General features: G+C 35.5%; 1 protein-coding gene across 4 annotated transcripts in view; it reads right to left on the reverse strand.

Moving 5' to 3' along the window:
* PAK2 (p21 (RAC1) activated kinase 2) overlaps window positions 1-19,474 on the reverse strand; it is a 74,093-nt gene extending 54,619 nt beyond the window's left edge. For all 4 annotated transcript variants that reach the window (XR_010383995.1, XM_031453949.2, XM_031453959.2 and 1 more), the window contains exon 1: window positions 19,206-19,474. The gene's annotated coding sequence lies outside the window, so the exon portion shown is untranslated. The remainder of the gene's footprint in view (window positions 1-19,205) is intronic.
* Window positions 19,475-22,473: the final 2,999 nt, after the last annotated feature.

Genomic DNA, 22,473 nt, shown 5'->3' on the forward strand with positions numbered 1-22,473 from the left:
AGTGAGGGCAAGATTCAGTTTTCAATTTGTCTTCTCAGATTAAATCTGCTAGAACCCTGTTCCAAAGATGAGCATTCACATGACAATCTTTGAGCAAAGAGGAGAGAAAAGCACAATGGACTTCTAAGACACAACATTCAGTGTGATTACAACAAAAAATCCCTTCTTCCTAATAGTCACTTAAAGAGCATGAAAGTGATGTCTAGTGATTGTCTATTTGAAAACTTCTTAAAGAAGTTACATAAATAAATCTCACATAAACACCAAATATAGAAAGTTCCTCAAAATGTTAGTTTATATAATTTGGCATTATTATATCTCAAAGCCAATTTTATCCCCTGTAAACAAAGATACAAAAGCAGCAGCAAGCACCATCATAGAAAGCTTTTCTTCCCTACTATATCCACTACCTAGCCATATTTTATCAAGCACTTAACACTGGTTCTCTTTATGGGTAAGAGAGCTGAGTGCTTTCCCCTTCTTCATAGACTACAGACAAAAAATACTTGTCTATATTCTGATTTTTAGAAATGAGTATGTACTGTTCTTGCAATGAGGAAAAAACAATGTCACTTTCAACTTAAAAAAAACTCTACTCATGCTACAAGAGCTCTTTCAAATAGTACTTCTTCCTTAACTGTCACATGATCTCTACTCCTCTGAACTCCAACAGCACTAATGCCACTCCCATGCTGATTACTGATACAGTGTCTCTCAATTCCAAATTCATCCTTTTTGTCTACTCTGAAAATGATCTGGGATCTTTAGGTATTTTTCCATGGCCACCTGGCATGGTGTTGAGCTTTATCAGTAGAGGGCGCAGGAGAGATACTGCAGGAGAAAAGTTTTGCTTCCTGGATCTGGTGTGCTTGCTTATCAGGCTCCTATATGGCAAGGTGGCCAGTAGCATACCCAGCAGCCAGCAGCTTCCTCACGCTTCCTTCTTAGGAGGTTTGCAGTGCAGTTAACACCTCCCCATGAGCAGCTTCCCTAGCACCCTAGAGAGCAGATGTCCAGCACATTCCACCAACACAGCACCACTTCAGCTTCTCTGCCATTCGATGAGCCACAGCTATGCTCTCTCCAGCAAGGCTGAACCTCCTCCTTCTGGGGGGGAAGAGGGCTCTTCCCTAGGTGCTGTGCTAGGGGTAGCAGCTGCTCCTTATTTCTGTTATTCTTATGTTCTTTAGAATTCTATTTACTTATTACTAGCTAATCCCTCATTACTCCATTCTCCTGTTAGTTAATAATTCTTTCCATGTTCAAATTACTGTGGCTTCTCTCTTGATTGGACCCAGAGTGATACAGTCCTTTCATTAATTTGACACTTACACACTTCCTTGAATTTCAGCCAACTGACTTCTAACTTTTTTTCTTTCTACATGATTATAAATTCCTGGCTGCCAAGGAACACCTTTCATACTTCTCTGTACCAATCTGACATTGTGTAACACAACACTTTTTAATACAAAGGCACCAACAGATGTTTAAAATCACACTTCAGTGGGGAGGGTATAGCTCAGTGGCAGAGAGCATGCTTAGCATGCACGAGGTCCTGGGTTCAATCCCCAGTCCCTCCATTAAAAACAAACAAACAAACAAACAAACAAACCTAATTGCTTTTCCCCAAAAATAAATAAAATAAAAAATTGGAAAAAAACCCCACACACTTCAAATGATTCATAAATACTCTATACCCCTTCATTAGTTTAAGGCCTTTATAAAAAAAATGTTCTAATAACCCACTTTTTTCAAGAATTTTCACCACCAAAAGCATAAGTAATTCAGATAGTATAGGAATACATCCCTCAGTGTTCCTAGACTATAACGTTTTGTTCTGTGGACTTAAGAATTTTTAGACCTTGTAAGACATGAGATAATGAACTGCTCTTGCTCACAGACTGTTCATGGCTACAGGGTAATAAAAGGGCTGAGCATGACTAATGCTTATTTTTATATAAATGTGAACAATAAGGTAAAAAATTACTCAGAATGAGGATGTTACAGCCAAGTGAGAAATTATTTACAAACAAGGTAATGATGTTGGGATTTTAGGGGGTCATGGCTGGAAGTCTAAGAGGCTTTAAGGTAAGCTTCTCCTCAGCACTTCTGAACCTATAGCAGAAACCCCTTCAACAAGAACATCATCAGCACCAAGGGCATCTCTCATGAGGAAAACTAGGAGAGGGTGAGAAAGCTACCCTCATTGGCCCCAAACCCAACTTGCCTTGTTATCTTTTGCTATAACTGTCCCCTCCGGCTTATCCCAACAAAATGTAACTAGCTTGTATAAAATCTGTAATAAAGTGCTTGTTTACAAGCCTCAAAACCAGCTGTCTGTAGGATTAATTCAACAGCAAATTAGAATTGGTAGCCATAGTCAGAAGTGAGAAAATACAAGAACCAAGCAATTGCTTTGAGTTTAAAAATGGGAAAAGTTGAACTACTTTTCAAATGCCTTTTAGTCATTTAAAGCAATGCCCCAGGAAGAGTGTTATGTGGGCTGGCTATTTATTACTGTTACTCAATGAAATACAAAAATTGAGAATAAGTGGTTAGAAACTTTTAGAGCAATCTGACAGAATAATTTGCTATTGACTCTAAAAACAACAACAACAAATGGGACTTACATTTACATTTTACATGTCTGGCTTTCCTTTCATTTCCATTTTATGATATTTTACAATTAGTCCATTACAGAAAGTTCCTAAGAAGCACTGATCTAAGGCACTCAATTCTGAACATAAAATGTTTTCCCAAAGGATTTGAAAATACACAAATGGGCAATAAGCACATGAAAAGATACTCAACATCATTAGTGACCAGAGAAATGCAAATTAAAACCACATGAAATAACATTTCACACCCATTAGGGTGGCTATACTCAAAAGACAGAAAATTGCAAGTGTTAGTGAGGAAGTAGAGAAACTGGAATCCCCATACACTGCTGGCAGGATTGCAAAATGGTGCAGCTGCTTTGCAAAACAGTCTGGTGGCTCCTCAAAAGGTCAAACATAGAGTTACTATATGACTCAGCAATTCTACTCCTATGTATAAACTCAAAATAAGTGAAAATATGTCCCCACAGAAACCTATATACAAACGTTCACAGAAGCACTATTCATAGAAGTCAAAAAGTGAAAGCAACCCAGATTTCCATTAACTCATGAATGGACAAATAAAATGTGGTTTATCCATAAAATGGAATGTTATTCAGTCATAAAAAGATATGAAGTACTCAAACATGCTACAATATGGATGAACCTTGAAAACCTTGTGCTAAATGAAAGAAACCAATCACAAAAGACCATGTGTATTATGTGTATTATATAAATCTGCTTATATGTACAGAATAGACTAATTTATAGACAGAAAATAGATTAGCTGCCTGAGGCAAGAGGGTACAGTTTAGGGTAAAATGAGTGACTGTTACTGGATGCAAGATTTCTCCATACAGTAATGCAAATATTCTGGAATTAGATAGTGGTGATGGTTGTACAACCTGTGAATACAATAAAAAAACAATGACAAAACCCCACTTAACTGTAGATCTTTTAAAGGGTAGGTTTTATCATATATGAATTATATCTTTTTTTTTTTTTTAATTTAAGGGAAAAGGAAGAAACCATGATGGGGCAGATGGAGATGGAGAAGGCAAGAGGGACAGATGGAAATAGGAACAGGCAAAGATGGAGGGGTTTGCCTCTAGTGAAGAAGATACTCTAAAGACTAGGTGGCAGTCTCCTAGAGTATTTCAAAGAGAACAGCTCTAAAAAATGATCTGAAGAACACACACATCACTGGAATAATCACACCGTCTTTCAACAGGACTACTTTGAAGTTGACAAAACTATTTAAAGTTACATTTTTTGCCGTATTCAGGAAAATAATCACTTTCAAACTTCACAGCCATGTCTCCTACATTCTATACTGCTGTTCTTCAAATTTAGAGAAAAAAAAAAGGCTGACAGTTTAAAAAAAAAATAAACTGCTGTCTGAATTTACTCTGCTAGTAAAGTTTTTATCTAGAAAGAAGTAAAAATGTTAGGTTTTCCATTTTTAAGAAATTAGCAGTCTTGGAGGAAAGCGATTTTTGAAAATCATTTGCTTCAAGCTTTCACACCTCTATCATAACCTAATTCTGAAAACTATCCATGCTTCCCAAAACAGTTTCCTCAATTTCTATGTGGCTGTAGCTTATAACTTAACCATTGTTATTTACTGTCCTAAATCCATTCTCAGTCCTTCCAGTCTATTCTTCACACCACAGAGAGCAACTTTAAAATATATTAAACTTTTATCACTTCAGTTCCCTACTTAAAGCCTTTAAGTAGAGTATTTACGATGAAGCCCCATCCCATAGTCCATGCGTGATCAGACTCCTACTTTACCAGACTCATCTCTCTGTAGACTTTCCCTATAAAGCCTTTAAGTTTTGTCACTATTAGCCATCTCAGGCCTTCACACATGACCTTTCTGGAAGATTTTCTGTTCAGTGATCAATCATTCAGTTTTCCTGAAACTGAGAGAGTTATCCTGGGACACAAGACTTTCAGTGCTAAACCCAGGAAAGTCCTGGGCAAACTGGGATTGAGTCAGCCACCCTACTTTCTGTCCACCACCTCCACCTGTCAAACACCTACTTCAAGTATTCAGGAAACCTCTGATGCCTCCTCACTGCCATCCGATACACATTAGTTTATTCTGTCTTAACATTCATCACACTGGATTTGCTTTTTAAATATCTGTCTACCCTAACTACATTATAAACTCCAGAAGCATGAATCCAGTGAGTATTCTGTTGACCATTATATCACTAATGCAGAGCACTGTGTCTAGTTCATGTGTCTTGGAGATAAGTACTTGTTGAATGAATAAATCAATCAAAGAAAGGTGTGTCCGTGATGGCATCAGAGTCAAGAAAAGTTTTGTTTTGTTTTGTTTTTCTCTTTTAGGCTAGGGGAGACCCAGGAAAATTTGAAGACACTTTCACCATACTATCTTCTTTAAGGTCACCACTCCACAAAGCTAAGGCAATTAAATGCTCCATTTATCCTGATCCTTACAACTGATAAAACTTATCCAAGAACCTCACTTTAACCACCACATATTCAGGATAAAGTCAGCAAGACATTAATATTTAATCCCTATCACAAGCACTTCTCAATTTACAACAATTTCCTACCCAGAAGATGGGAGTCTAGGCAGTGGGAACTATACGAATGATCTGGTTCAGAAGACAGAAGACAGAAGGAGACAAAAGGACATACAGCAGCAAGTAGTGGGAAATAAGACTGTTGAGTGGGCCAGAAAGTGGCAGGGGCTGGGCAATGGGGAGAACCTGGAAATTTGAGAGGTCTGGTTATGTTTTTTTTATTCTCATAATAAAAGTAGTACAAGGTCATTACAAAGAAATCCAAACCAGGATAAAAGCTTAAGAAAAACAGAATATTCACAATCACACTTCCCAGAAAGACCTGTTTTTTATATTTTAATCTAGAAGCAAGGAAATGACATGGCTGAAGGGGGGGAAAAAAAGGAAAACTCTTAGTAAGTCTTTTCTAGGTCATTTAAGTATTTATTTTGTGTCTACAATATGTCAGATGCTAGAGATCAAAAACTAAGATTTAGTCTCAGTTTTGAGCTCACCATCAGTGGAAAAAAAGTAACTAATAACTACTGTGCAATGAGATAAGAGCTGATACAGATGAGTGGAATGCAATAGAAAAGAGGCTCCTACTTATATGAGAGTAATCAGGCAAAGAAATCAGAACTGGCTTTTGAAGGACGAGAATCTGCCAAGCAAAAAGAGAAGGTCTCCATAAACAGAGGAAGCAGTATGTTAAAGAAACTTTGTAATTTAAATGTGATTCCTTTTTTTTTTTTTACTTCCCCTTAGCCTTCACCCAATCACTACACTAAAAAAGTGAAACTATGACTAAGTATGAAAGAAGTAAAGAGGTGAGACAGAAAATGCTTCAAAATTGCCTATAAGGTAGTGAATGGGGAAGTAACAATAACAAATTAAAAATATAAAAAAGTAGTTAAGAAGAAGGCTACTCAACAGTATGAAGTCAAGCTTTTCTCAAGTTTGGCCAAAAACTCCAAACAGCAATTCAAAATGAAAAAGAGGGGAGGGGGAACAAACACAGATCTTTCTTGACTTAAGATGGGGTTACATACCCATAAATCCATTGTACGTTAAAAATATTCTTGAATTGAAATGCATTTAATACACATAAACCTATCAAAGAACATCATAGCTTAGCCTAGCATACCTTAAACATGCTCAAAACACATTTGCTGACAGTTGGGCAAAATCATCTAACACAAAGCCTATCTTCTAATAAAGCACTGAATATCTCATGTAATTTACTGAATACTGTACTTAAAGTGAAAAACAGAATAGTTGTTAAGTGTATTGGTTATACCCTTGTGATCGTGTGGCTTGACTGGGAGCTGCAGCTTGCTACCTGTGTCCAGCACCACCAGACTATGGAACCCTGTATAGCTAGTCCAGGAAAAGGTCAAAATTCAAAGTATGGTTTCTACTAAATGCATATCACTTTTGCACCCTAGTAAAGTCAAAAAAAATCATAAGTAGGGGGACTGTACGTATATGAAAACTGTTCAACTAGACATCAAAAAGATGCAAACTGAAACAAGGCACCATCTTCCTACAATCAAAGTGTAATCAACCTAAGGCTTTACAATGAAAAATGAAGGTCAACTGCAGACTGATTACTTGATTCCTTAGGTGGTGACATAGGTTAAACAAAAACTGGAACCCGTTTATTCTAGTAAAAAATAGTATCAAATCAGAAGTCACCATGTAATCTATCCCAAATTTCCATGAAGACAATTTTATCAAATCTCTGAAGGCTTTCCATTAGCTACAAGGTCACTCAAGAGAAAAGATTCCCACCATTCTTATCTGCTTCATACAAGAAAGTTCAACCATCTACCTAAAAGAAGATACAAAGATAGCTTGTCCCTCTCTGCTAGCCATCCTTTTATTTGGAGACCCAAAGTCCGCCTCAAAGAAACAAGCTAGTCAGTTATCCTCGGTAACTGATTTCTTGCTATATAGAGGCAGATCTGTGGCAGCTAGAGCTCCTTATCTTCTTTTCTGCTCTTTGTACATACAGACTACCCTCTTGGTACATAGAAGACTACCATGTAAGTTCCAGAGAACAAGCAAGTGTCTTTCCATATGCCTGTGCATACATAAGATGCAGGTGAAGCTGTGAAAGGGCAGCAAAACCTGGACTGGCACGTGACTTCCTGGGAGGTGTAGTCATACAAGCCAACTGCTGTGTTGTGGGTACAAGGTTAGAATCAGGAAGTGCCCTAACAGCAGCACATGCTAGAAACCAGGGTAGGGTAAGATCCCATCATCCTAGTCTAGAACTGTCTTTTTAGATGAATGCCAATTAATCACTGGAACTCAGGCTAGGAGCTGGGTATTTAGAAGAAAAGGTTTCAACCAGAATCCCAATCAACTGTAGAGGCAAGGGCAATCAATCCCAGAAACGTTCCTCACAAATGCATATTAGATAACAGATAACAGTTACCATTTAAAGATGAATAAGCAGAAAAAAATCAAACATAGATCCCAACAAAAAAATAATGCAGCATAGGGAAGAGAGAAAATTACCTTCACATGGAAGCAAAGTCTAACTTCGAAGGTGAATTGCTTCAAGAACACAGAATTAACTTCCAAACACTGTTTGGCAAGCTCCATAAAACAGGCATACATGGAGAGAAAAGACCAAGATGAAATGAGAGTAATTTAAGAAGAAAAGGGAGTGAAGTAAAAAAAAAAATTTCTTTTTACTGTTTTTGTTTTTTAATAGATAAAGTCAACCTGTTTACATTTGTTGTTATACACGTATCAAGCTTTCTTCTGGTTATTTAATGCTTTATGGTTATTATGCTTTCTTGGTTCCTTTCTTTACATTTGGTGAACTGATGATTTTTCTTGTTTCTTTTTTTCCTTTCATAAAATGGAAACTGCCATATATTTATATCCTACTAGTAGCTACTTTTACTTTTCTTGACAATATTGTCAATAATTTTTAACATTTTAAAATTATTTTGATATACTGATTAAAAATACTGGGAAAAAAATAATGAGGTAGAAAGAAAGATAATAAACTCTATACCTCAGGGTTGACACTTTTTCTGGAGTTCACAGCCAGTAGGATGCAAAACATACAAATTTCTAGGAAATTGGTTTCTTTCTATCTCTGGTCTCTTTACTAGTTTCCTAGGCGTGGAGTAAATTTTTAAAGGATGCAAAGACACTAAAATTTCAATGGCAGAAGTAAAGCCTACACTGAAGGTGATAAAGGAAAATCAAATGAGCGATAAGGACAAACATTTGAGAAGCTCATACAAAAGACAGAAATCATAAGCCAATCTAATTATTACAAGCATTCTGTAGGAAGAAAACAACTAAAAATAAACAAAAATATTTTTGGAAATGAAAAAAACCCCAAGTGTGAAGATCATAAGGAGTCAGTGTACCAGGCAACATTAATTAACATGGACAAGACACAGTCTGTCAAAATATTTCAAGAAAAGGGAAAACTCCTACCACCATCAGGCACAGGATGCTCCGAAACAAAATGACTGCTACAAGATGACACAATATATCTACAGAATTTCTGAGACTATTAGTGACCTAATAATTATTAAATACGCCTTCTAGTTACTCCTACTAAATATATTAGCTGAAAATGTATGTTAGCTGACACACGTGATTAATCAATTTAAATGTAAGATTGAGAAAATGACAAGGACTAAAGTGAGGATGAGTTAAGAGAATAAGCCAGTCTTCAAACATAGGGGAAGTCAAAGTATGATTGTCTTTTTTAACTGACAAATCAGAAATTTTTTTTAAATTTTAGATTTACAGTTAAACACATTTAAATTATAGATAAGTGAGCTTTAAAACAGAAAACAGACAGATAGAGGATAAACAAAATGTGTATAGTATGGAATATTACTCAGCCTTAAAAAAGGAATTAAGTACTAATACATGCTATAACATGGACAAACCTTGAAAACATGCTACATGAAATAAGCCAGACACAAAAGGACAAGATACTGCATGATTCCACTTATATTAATCATCTAGAATAGGCAAAATAGAGAAAAGTAGATTAGAGACAGTCACTACGCTTTGTGAGTAGGGAGGAATAGGGAGTTAGTGTTTAATGAGTGCAGAGGTTCAGCTGAGGAAGATGAAAAATTCTAGAGATGGGTGGTGATGATGGTTGTACAACAATGTAAATGTACCTAATGGTAAAGAACTGTATGCAGCTGACACTGAACAGCTTAGGGGTTAGGGATGCAACCCTTCACACAGTAAAAAATCTGAGTATAATTTATAGTCTGGCCCTCTGTATAGATGGTTCCTCCAAGTCCAAAGTTCCTCTGTATGTATGGCTCTGCATCCCAGAATTCAATCAACCTCAAGTAGTGTAGTACTATAGTATTTACTATTGAAAAAACCCACATATAAGTGGACCTGTGCAGTTCAAACCTGGGTTGTTCAAAGGTCAACTCTATTTAAAAATGGTTAAGATGGTAACTTTACATTATGTATATCTTACAAAAATGTAAAAATAGTAGCAATAAATCATTAAAAACCCAAAAGCATTAAATAAAATGACAGAAACATTCCCAACAAAATTAATTATGACAATACACATAAATGTTTTCAGTATTCATTTTGGATTAAAACAAAAATAAGCTATATGTAATTTAAGAGACAACGAAAAATGGTATGTAAAGACAAAGTTGGATAAAATTTACTGAACAAAGTATAGTACAGATATAAATCTAAGGTAAGTAAAATGTAAGACTCAAGATTAAATATGACAATTATTTTTATTGATTAGGTATAATGTAGATCTTTAGCAGTACAGAATTTACACATGCATCCATAATATTGCAGCAAAAACATGATAAAAATAATTAGAGTGGAGAGAACAAGAAGACAAGCCACAGGGTGAGAGAAATATTTGCAAAAGAGGTATCTAATATAAAGATACAAAATATACAAAGAACTCTTAAAACTCAACAATAGGAAAATAAAGAACCCAATTGAAAAATAAGAGGGGAGGTGGGTATAGTTTGATGGTAGAGCTCATGCTTAGCATGCATGAGGATCCTGGGTGCAGTACCTAGCCTCCATTAAAAAAAAATAATGAGCATAAGATTTGAAGAGATACCTCACCAAAGATGATATACAGATGGCAAAGAGAAATGAGATTCTTAGCATCATACTTCATTGGGGAACTGCAAATCAAAACAATGAGATACCACTACACTCCTACCAGAATGGCTAAAATCCAAAACACTAACAACATCAAATGTTGATGAGGATTTGAGTGACTCTCATTCATTGCTGTTGGGAAAGCAAAATGGTTCAACCACTTTGAAAGAGAGTTTTAGCAGATTCTTACAAAACTAAATATATTCTTAGCATAAATTCCCAGCAACCATATTTTTTGCTATTTACTCAAATCAGCTGAAAACTTATGTCCATACAAAACCCAAACATGGATATTTATAGAAGCTTTATTCGTAAGTGTCAAACGTGGACGCAACCAAGATGTCCTGCAGAGGGTAAATGGTGTATCCCAACAACAGAATATTATTCAGCACAAAAAAGCAATGAGATATCAAGCCATGAAAAGATAAGAAGGAAACTCAAATACATATTCCTAAGTGAAAGAAGTCAAGTTTAAAAGATTACATACTGTATAATCCCAACTATATGGCATTCTGGAAAAGACAAGACTATGGAGACAGTTGAAGTACCAGCGGTTGGTTGCCAGGCATTAGGGAGAAGGGAGGGATGAATAAGTGGAGCACAGGGAATTTTGGGGCTGAGAAACTATTGTGTACAATACTGTGATGGTGGATACATGTCACTATCCACCATTTGTCCACACCCATACGGTGTATAATATCAAGAGTGAGCCCTAATGTAAACCATGGACTTTGATAATGATGTGTCAGTGTTGGTTCATCAATCACAACAAATGTACCACACACCACAGAAAGTTGACCGTAGGGGAAGGTGGGGGAGGAGTGAAATCAGGGTATATCAGAATTCTGTACTTTTTGCTCAATTTTGCTGTGAATCTAAAATAGTACAAAATAAAGTCTATTAATTAAAGAAAAATAAAAATCATTAGAAATTAAAAAAGACACTCTACTCAGCAAACACGTACTTACTGCATACCTACTTGTTCTAAGTTCTGAACAGAATAATAGCAAAGAAATAAAGTAACTAGTAAACAAAAAAAATAATTTCAGACAGAAGTGCTATAAAGAAAAACACAGAAGTGAGATAGTGAGTGGGGTTAGGTGGAGGCTATTTTAGATGACTGATCAGGAAAGGCCTCTTTAAAACAGTGAAATACGAAAGGAAGACAGGATTCAGGCAGAAGAAACAAAAATGTAAAGTCCCCAGTGTAAGAACAAGCTTCTCAGTAACAATGCTACCTCTCAGTCTTTGACAGGTTAAGATTAAAAAATTAATAGGAACTAAATCTTATAGTTAATAAAAACTATTCATAAGGAATAATAAATCAAATAAAATATTTGAATAAAGTTTAATTAACAGACATACATGTGTATATAAAACTGTACATGCAAACAATATTCTTTTTAAGTTTTCACAGAACATTTAGCTAATTGGATTATGCTTTAAGTCACAAAGAAACTCAATAAATTTAAAAGATATTTTAAAAGACCACAGTCACTAACAATGAAAGAAAATTGAGTGAATAGAACTATACTAAGCTTCTAAGTCAAAGAGGTAATCAAACTAGAAGTACCAACTATTTGGAAAGCAATAACTATAAGAATATCATTCATATAAATTTTAGAGTGCAGCCAAAGCTGTACTCAGAGGCAAATTAAGGCCACTGAGTGTTTTCATTTTTTAAAAAAGGGTGGGGAACAAAGAATTTACTAAGTTAAGAAAAGTATAACAAAAAAGGAGAAGAAAAGAAAGAAAAAAATTAAGAGAAAAGTAGAAATTAGGAAAACAGAAAACCAACAAAATAAATCTCAAAGCTGCTTATTGAAAACCACTAAGTAGGCAAACATAAACAGTTGGCAAATCAAATCAAGAAAAATAATGAAATCACTAATAAAAGATGGAATGAACACAACAGGTTTTAATTATAAAAAAAAATCACATGTTAGCTGTGACTATGTGAGAGAAAGTAGAAATCCCAGCTTCTCCTATCTATTCATTTTGGTTTTTCTTTTCTTGGGACTAAGTTGGCATGGTGAAGAAGAAAAGCCACTGGAAAATGCTGGTATAGCCAGGGCATATTTGCTAATAGGGACAATTCCTTTGGACCTCAGAAATGGAGGAAAACCATAAGCTGTATATGAATAAAGTGATTATAAAGTGATTTGCTTTAAAAAAATCATATACACCAGTATAATAATAAATTTGAAAATTTTAAAAAACAGAATCTGGGAAATATAAATTTATCAAAACTGACTCATGAGTAAGTAAGGACTTCTCAACAGACTACAGAAGGAACTAGAGAAGTTACTATACAGAGTACATACTCTTATTAAATTTCTATGAGATTCTCTTTTATCCTTTCAATAAATCCTGTACACTTAACTAACACGAGTGAGGTTTTGGTTCCTCGTAATATATGTCTTAGGGTACCTTTGGGTTATCAGCAATAATTTATTTATATACTCTTATCAGTAGTTAAAAGAAGAAAAACCCTATCACCACCTAAATAAGTGTTACAAAAACATCTGATAAAATTCAGAAGTCATTCCTTTTTTTAATTAAAAAAAAGAATAAAATAATAAAGAATTTCTCTCTTAAACTAAAAGCTGAATTCATCTTTAATTGTAAAAATACCAGAGACATTCCAAGACAATTATCACTTCTCTTATTTAACTGTCTCTGAGATTCTTACCAATGTGATAAAGACCTAAAATAGAAAACAAATATTATAACTATTGGTAAGGAAGTAAAAGTTACTATTATTTTCAGATAAGAAGATGAACCTGGACAACAAAAGTAAATAAAATTTTACTGAAGTGCAGTAAGACAATAAAAATAATAGTGAACACAAAAATCTGGTTACTTCTAGAGACACAAACTATTGGGTGTAAAATAAGCCCAAGGACGTACTGTACAACATGAGGAATATAGCTAATATTTTGTAATAACTGTAAATGGAAAGTAACTTTTAAAATTGTATAAAAAGTTTAGAAGGGGAGAAAAGTGAACTTACTAAAAAAAATTCTAGTTACTTCTGTATATTTATCAGAAACAATGGAACAAAATCAAGTTCACAAAAACAAAATTTGTTATAATTTAAACAAGAAATGCAAATTAAACTGTATTTTTATTTGCCTAGCAATATACAAAATTAATAATTTCATTAAGAATGATGGTTACTTCAATGAGAATAGCAACAAAGTGAGATTCACAATGCTAGTGATGGTACACATCAAAACTTTCTGAAGGGTAATTTAACACTTTTAAATGCTTATACCCTTTCATTCAGTAATTCCACTTCTGGGAAAATATTCTAAAGTAATAATCAGGAATGAATAAAAAGATATTTGCTATAGCATTATTTATATAAAATACTGAAAATAAGCTACATATTCACCAATAGGAAAATAGTGAAACTAAGGTATAACTGTACAATGAAATGTTAGGCAAACATTAAAAAATCATTTTTTAAAAGAATTTTTAAGGAGAACACAGGGAAACTTTCAAGACTTAATGCTAAGTAAAAAAAAAAAAAGCAAGATAGCAAATTATATAGAACATGATTCCAATTTTAGAAGGGTAAAGTATGTACATACACAAACAAAGAAACATATCAAAATATTAACAGTAGTTACTCATAGGTACTGAAATAAGGTTTTTTTTTAAACTTCATTCTTTTCAAATATTTAATCAGGAAAGTGAAAAAAGTTCAGGAAGAATTTACAACAGAAATACTTAAACATCTGGCTGTATTTCTACTATTATATCTGCCATTGTGACTTTTTATCCTTTAGTAATTTGCTCTTTATAGTAACTGAAATTGTGTCTAAAAGTTTTACCTCAATTCTTGAAATTCATGTGTTTATTATATAAAAATTTTGCTTCATAAGCCTATAAATTACTAAATAATCTCAAAACTAATGCAGGAATTAATTTTTTAAACCTGAGATTATACCTTAAAATACACCTTAGTCTTACAAAATAAATGCAAGATCAAAATAAAACCTTCTATTTTTCCAGAACCTATTAAATATTCCCATGAAAAAATATTACCTGCAAGGTAACAGAACAGCTGGATCAGAAAGATGTAAGGAAGAACTCAGTAATCCAGGTTAAAAGGGCCCTGTATGCAAATGTATATATGTGTGTCTCTTTTAACCAACATCACTAAGTTCTTCCTTTCATCTCCCTTTTGATTAGTTTCAACTGACAAAAATTGAGAAATAATTCTCATTTCCAGATGAATAACTCATTCTTTCAGCACACTGCAAATAGAGATTATGGATCAACATGTTAAGAAAATATATAAGAGCAGTAAGAATACCTGACTTATAGTGGAGATCAAAAAAGACTCCCAAAGCTATACTCAAAAGCTGAAATTTGAAGGATGAGGATGAATTAGGTAGATGACAAGAAATAGGGGCCAACAAGGGGTATTTCTCCCCCATTTACAGGTGTGCTGCTTACAATAAAACCATGAAAATATTCCTCTCTGAATCTCTATAATGTGACTGATTTTCAAACAAACCTCAAACTCCTGCAATATTTTTAAACCTATATTTTATTTCAGTAGCCAAACTACTTCATACTTCAAAAACTCTTACTCCACCACACATACACACACACACACAAAACAGAAGTTTAAGATTCAACTAGAACAAGAATTAAAGTACCAGAAGAAAATATAGAAGATCGTTTTTTTTGATAAAGGTAAAATGGGAAAGATCTTCTTAAACAGAAAGGAAAGGATTAATATCTACTATATGTAAAGAGCTTCTACAATTCAGTAAGGAAATACAGGTTAATATAGCCTTTTAGGAAGCAATTTGGCATCTATCAAAACTTAGTAAGAGAACCTAATGAACTCATCTACAAAACAGAAACAGACTCGCAGACATAGTAAACAATCTTATGGTTACCAGGGAGTGGGAAGGGATAAATCTGGGAGTTTGAGATTTGCAAATGTTCGCCACAATATATAAAAACAGAATTTAAAAAACCCCGAATTTCTTCTGTTTAGCACAGGGAACCAGACTCAATATCTTGTAATAACCTTTAGTGAAAAAGAATATGAAACTGAATATATGTATTTATATGCACGACTGAGACACTGTGCTGTACACCAGAAACTGACACACTGTAACTGACTATATTGCAATTAAAAAAAAAAAACTTAAAATATACACTTAAAAATCCTTTTTATGGAAATACTTGTATACATATGCATGGGCACAAAGGTATAAGAAACTTCATTAAAGCTCCAGTTTTAGTTGCTCAAAAGTGGAAATAACAACCATGAATAATTAAGTAAAGTACAACCATGAAAAAGATGAAGCAGAACTGTACATACTGAGATGGGAAAAAATTTATAATTAGATTTTTTTCATTAAAAAAAAAAGGTAAAACTACACCCACACAGTGCTCATTTCTAATTGCATAGAGAAAACAAAATTGTTAACAGTGGATATCTGTAAGGAAAGCGACTAGAAGGTAAGGAAAGTAATTTTCACTTTTCACTCTATATAACTGACTTGCTAGACTCTTTTGTAATAAGCATGTACTGACTGCTTTTGGAATGTAATTTAAAAATAAGGAAAAACACACTATTCTATTCTAGTTATGATGGTTATCTTTGGGGCTGAGTGATTTTTGTACAGTAATTTTTGTCCTGTTTCTTAATAACTGTCACTACTTTCTAAATTTTCTATGAGAAGCATGCATATTTTAAAATCTGAGAAATGTGTATTCAAAAAACCCTGTATTTTCTTTCAGTGGTGAAACTATTTTTTCTTCCCTGAAAAGTAAATTTTAATTTAACAATTATGGTCCCTGAAAATTGGCTCTGAAATTCCAACCACTTTCAGAAAGCAGTCTAAGTTTGGAAGTATAACATCTGCTGTAGAAGCAATTAAATATAAAACCTATTTTAGAATGGAATATTAACTAACACTTACTAAGCATGTGGACACTGAATTTGCTAAGTACTTGTGCTGCATTATTTCATTTGCTCTAAATACCCCTATGAAATTTGTATTATATTGTTATTATTATTAATTCTCATTTTACAGATGAAAAAAACAAGTCTTGAGAAGAATGCGTATCTTGCCCAGGGTGAAGCAGAAGAGGCAGGATTCAAACCCAGGTCTTCAGCTCCTAACCACTTGTGATACATGGAATGATAAGTGCTAATGTACCCCAGAGATAATAGGCTAGACGTCTGAAATCCAGCATGAATGTCCAGACTGACTATCATATTCAGGTTAGTGATCCTAAAATGAAGAAGTAGTGAAACTCAATTCTGATCACAGAGGAAAACAATACGTATTTCTTCAAGGCAACAGGGGCTATTTTGTTCCATCTCTTTCTGCTTCTACCAAGGTACAAGGATATAAAGGACAACTCAGATTTGCAAGTAACTTAATACCCTCCCTCTGACTAGTCTGGAATTAGCCCTCTAAATAACTGGAAGGGCTTTTGAAAACTGATCAGAACGCCAAAGCCTTAAAGACTTGAACAAGGTGCAGTTTCACATTTTATTCAAAGGTGGAAAATTTAAAAAGCCAAGAGAAATGTTATACTCAAATATCAGAATAATCAATATTGACAGATTAAACATAGGAAGTATTTAACAATACCTACTTATTTCATCCCTAGCTATTTGAACAAGGTCTCTCTTTTAAAAAGAATGTTTATCCTTAGCTACCTGAGCAAGTTCTAAGTTTTCTCTTTAAAAAACTACAACTGAAAAGATATATACAGCACTGTTAACCATGTCTACTTGGAAACCTGCCTATCTAAAGATAGAGAATCATAGGAACCTCTATTCATTTGTTTAGTAGATAGACTCAACTACAAACTTACTTTATGAATTTGGGTTTGCAAGGTTAGTATTTAATGTCACAAAGTCCAGAAGAATAATTCTCTCTTTGAATAACTGTAAACCAGGAATTAAGGCCCTAAGGGAAGCAGAACACCTAGAACTTTTCCTCAATAAAAGTATCTGCTTATAGAAAGAACTGGCAGAGAAGCTGACAACAACAGACTTAGTTTCACACTCAAGCATTTCTATACCTTAACCCCTTAGGCAAAGTAGACATCTCACTGAATTAAGGACAACTCACACTACAAAAATGACGGTATTGAAGCTCAGTACTAAGTCATTTAGGTAACGATAAACTATTTAGTGAAAATATAAAATTCACTGAATTTAGGTCAAACTCTTTCACCAAAACCTAAAAAGTGGGTTTAAGACCTATATATATTACAGGTCAGAAACATTTTAAGGTTCATTTTTCACAATGTAAGTCAGTGTTCTTGGCTAATTAATAACCAGATTTAAAAGCCAAGGATGTAAAAATAGATTTTAAAAACCAAATTTATTCTGTATAGCATAGGGAACTAGATTCAACATCTTGCAATAACCTTTAATGAAAAAGAATATGAAAATGAATATATGTATGTATATGTATGACTGGGACATTGTGTTGTATACCAGAAATTGATACATTGTAATTGACTATACTTTCGATAAATAAATGAATAAAAATAAAAGCCAAGGATGAAGGAGCTGCCTTAAATCAACACCTTTAACAGGAGAACATGAACAAAGCTTTTCATTTTTACATATTTTTTTCATACATATATTATATACAGAAGTGATTATGAGTTTTCTATAAATGCCAGTTTCTTGCAAAGTTGACAAGTTCTAACCTGCTTTTAAAAATTACTACTCACTGCCTTCATTCCAATCTAACTTTATTTAATGTTATTCTTTGAATAACCCCAAGAAAACAAAACCCCCAGAGCAAATTCTTCTACATTTCAATATCCTGCCTACTTATAAGAGCGGAAGAGTCAAACAGAGCAGGGGAAAAAACGTGACGTGCACAACCTTGATCCAAAACACTGCTCGTCGTAGTCTAATTTTAGGCCTAACCACTTTGTCTTTTTTACAAAGGTTAAAAAAGACGACAAAAAACTATAAATCACTTGTAAAACAGAGTTGAGATAATTATACCAATGGGAGTTGTTTACCTAGGAGGGCAGAAATCACGCTCACACTGCTCAGAGTATTCCCATTAAAGATAAGAGACAAGGACGGATACCAACCCCACAATCGACGATAATGGCAATTACTTCCCACTCTTCAGTTCTTGGATGACTCTATCTTTAAAGAATTAGTCAAAAGTTTGAGTCCACTGAGGAATTTTCGGCAACGTTTAGTGTCTGTTATTTTAAAGGAAGTCAAACATGGTGAAAAGCCAACCTTCACCCGAATTACCTAAAGAAGCAAATATTCACCTTCTGGCTGAAGATCAAACAAGAATCACGAGAAGATCCGAAAGTTCTGTTCTTAAGCGGAGGCCCTCAAACCCTCGGGAAACGATACGTTTCTACTAATGAGGAATATGGAAGAGATCACAGGTTGCAGTTTAGAAAAGAGTAAAGTGACTCCAGACAACTTGCCTAAGCAATGAAACTGGGATGACCAGAGAGGTAGCAAGGAGGGGCTGGGACTCGGTAAGAGACGAAAAATCGAGGAACAAAACCCGAAACGTTTTGTCGAACAGTGAGGTAAATGGAGAAAACAAGGAGGTTTGAAACGTGAGGGAAGGGAGACCAACAGAGGGCAGAGGCTGTGGCGCGACAAGGTTCAGGGCAGGGCCGGGTCCAGGAAGAGTTAGATCTCACCAGCCCAGCAAGCTTCCCATTTCAGGCTAAAGCTGGAGAAGAAAACAGCCCACGGGCGCAGACAATGAGCCACCGCCCCAAGAGCTGCGGCTCGAGGCACGCAGGTGGCGGCTTCCCGGCCCTGCGCGGGCCAGGTCGGCTGCCCCGGGTCGCTCGCGCCGGCCAGGCCGCGGAGAAGGAAGGAGGAAGGAAAGCGACGGCCCGCGTCCCGGCCTGTCTGCACACTTACCCCAGGCGAGGAAAGGTCCCCGCCCCAGCGAGGAGCCTCCGGCCGAGCTCCCGGCGGGCTCAGGAGCCGCCCCGAGCAAGCGCGCGACGCGGGGCGGGGAGGGGAGGGAAGGGGAAGCGGGGCGGGAAGAGGAGCCGCGCTGGAGCGCAGCCGCTGCTACTGCTAGGCCGAGCGGCAGCCGAGCCCCGCGGGCGCCGGGAGGGGAGGGCAGAGAGCCTTCGGCAATGGCGACGGCCCAGGCCAGAGGGGAAGCGGAACAACCGCCGCCGCCGCGCGTGGCCACAACCCTAGGGGAGGGCGACGGCAGGGAGCGGGGAGGGGCGGGGCCGAAGCCGGGAGCTCCACTGGGCGGAGACGGGCACCACCTCCCAGAGGGCGGGCCCACGCGGTGGCTGCTGGGAACTGTAGTTTTGAAATGTGTACAACCTCTCCCTCTCCCTCTCCCTCTCCCTCTCCCTCTCCCTCTCCCTCTCTCCCCCTCCCTGTCCCCTCTTTCTAAAGGGAACGAACTAGGGAGGCAGTAATCATGATTGATACTAGGGAGGCAGCAGGGGAAGTAGATCTGGGTAGCCAGATTGTTCTTATTGATAGATGTAGAGCAAAAAACTCAATTGGTATGATTACAAGAGAAAGGATTCAAGGAGCAATATGGCACAGTATTAGATAACTTGAAAAACTGTCAGCTCTTAAACACACAGTCTGCTCGATAAAAAAGAACATCCTTTCAAAGCATAACTAAGCTTTCAAGAAAGAAAGAGGAATACCTCTGATAGTCTTCCAAACTCCACACTAACCCAAAGAGGGAGCAAGAAACCAGAGTGGTAAACAGGTCAATGAAGCCATACTTGTACTGAGAAAAGCTACTTATTTCAGAAATCTGTGGTTTTACTGGCTGCACAGGAGGCAAGAGACCAAACACAAGGCCTTGGGCCTGTAAAAGAGGTTGGGACTGTAATCCTGTACAAGGCTGGAAAACTCAAAAGGCTATACCCTCCAAAAACAGCCTGGAAAAATAAAAATCACCTGTACCAGCCCAGGGAGACATGAAGATATTTGCATGTTTTAGCCTGGACTTGGCATCGAGGGGGAAAAAACATTCCCTTTAGAATTCATGAACACACACTTTCCCTCATGTGGGTTTGAAAGTTCAAATTATAATACCTACACTGTCCAGGAAACCTCAAGTCAAGAAAATGTCCCAGGCTGGTGGTGCTGGGGGGCCTAGAAGGAACAAATACAAATCCTCATTGAACAGATTGACTCTCAGCCCAGGCCTGAAAGGATAGTCACTTCACCCTAAGTTCTTTATCTCCATATCATGTCAATTAACATCAGTCATCAAAATATAGATGAGTAGCACAAAATGAGTAGACTACCTGACTAGAATAATCCTTATACTCATTATATTCTGAAATCACTAGAGTGGAAATATATCTTCCCAGTTCCTAAGCCATGTATGCACCACCCTCCAGGAGATCTGGCTGAATAATCTAAGTTCCTGGTAGAATGGCTGAGATACACACACAACAATCTCTGCCCCACCTCCACCCTTAGTTGAGGTAACCTGTGTCTCTTTTATTTTCCAAAAAAATTACAGAATACTTTGAGAAAAATAAACCATAAAAGTGGAACAAATACTGGAATACAATGACCAGGAGAACAGTACCCATTTTCTTGGCTATAAACAAAAAAGACCATACACAGAATTATGAAACTTTAAAAAATTTAAAGTTTTTAAAAAATAAAGTGCTTATTCACTTTTTAAGTATCCAAAGAAGATAATGTAAAGATTCAAAACCAGAAATGTTCTGTTATACCAATAGTAATGTCATCTGCAACATTTATCAGGCAAGAAAAGTCATATCAAAGTATCTTTAGTCATGTTCACATTTTTATTACACTTCTGAACACCTGTATAAATGAGAAAATGGCTGAATCATGTTCCAAGCCACAATCTTGAATATTAACTTGAAAACATTTAAATACTGATGAATCTTGGCTTTGATGTACAAAAGAAAATAAAGATCACACTCACACTCTCACACACACACACACACATCCCAAAGCTCTTCAGAGGTTAAACAGTACTGTATTCCTCCACCTAGTCTAGCCATATTCCAAAAGGTTGTTGATGTTACTGAATTTTAACTGGCATATAATTCTATTTCAGTGCCACTATATTAATCCTATTGTGAAAAAAAAAATGCCTGGAAAACGTGGAATTCTTTCTTATAAGAAAACAATAAACAGCTATGAAACAAGACTAGGCTGAAATTTTCATCATTTTAAAGATCTCTAATATTTATGCTTTATGGCACTGGGTTGCCTTTTCCAAAATAAATGTTCTCAAACACACCTTAAAAAGAACTCTTTTTACTAGGTCAAGCTGTACATGGCAAATTATAAAAGATTTATTCCCATAAAAACACCAGAAAGTTTTAGGAAATTAAGAATGATAGTATGTATAAAGTATATCATATCCCATTATGCCATACAAAACAAACAGTGTCAAACATACCCCAGTTCATTGGTTTCTGTTTTGAAACATGCTTATCCTTTTATTTTTTAATTAGCTTATGGCACTTACTTTATTTTCTAATTTTTTCCAAAGAAAAAGAGTCAATCAGACCTTTTTTTTTAAAAAAAATCACCTGAAAATACAAAAAACGTTTTGTAGCTGTACAACTTAATAAAATATACTCTTTAAAATGACAATCTGAATTGTGTTCCTGACAAATTCAGAATTAAATCAGAACTAAATCTTAGTATGTAATTTCATAAGCCCTTTGCCAATTCATATATTCAAAAGAAGTACTATAAACTATAAAAGGAGAATGGAAATGCTTTAAGAAATAACCAATTTTCATAACTTCTTAGCTGTCCTACTTTAATGATTTTCTTTGAAATCCTGGATAAATTACTCTAATATTCTCGTTAAGATAAACAGTTAAATAAAGTCTGATTCATCCAAATTATTCTTACTCAAAACAATTTTCTCAATTTTTAGCAATAATTTGTCTCTACTAAAGTACTCACTTATAACCTAAATGAAGATAAAGTCACTTCTCACAAAATAAATATTAATTTAACAGAATTAAGTTTCCTCTATTGGCACTTGATGCTTGAGGGTTATCAAAGGTCTATACAACAGAACACTGAATTTTGAAATTAGTTGAGAATGATCCAGAATTTCCTCTAGTAAACATAATATTAGCCATAAATGAAGACAAAAGACAAAAGTAATGATGTAATTCTAGAAGAACGCTTC

The sequence above is a fragment of the Camelus dromedarius genome, chromosome 2 (genome assembly GCF_036321535.1).
Source record: "Camelus dromedarius isolate mCamDro1 chromosome 2, mCamDro1.pat, whole genome shotgun sequence".
NCBI lineage: Eukaryota > Metazoa > Chordata > Mammalia > Artiodactyla > Camelidae > Camelus > Camelus dromedarius.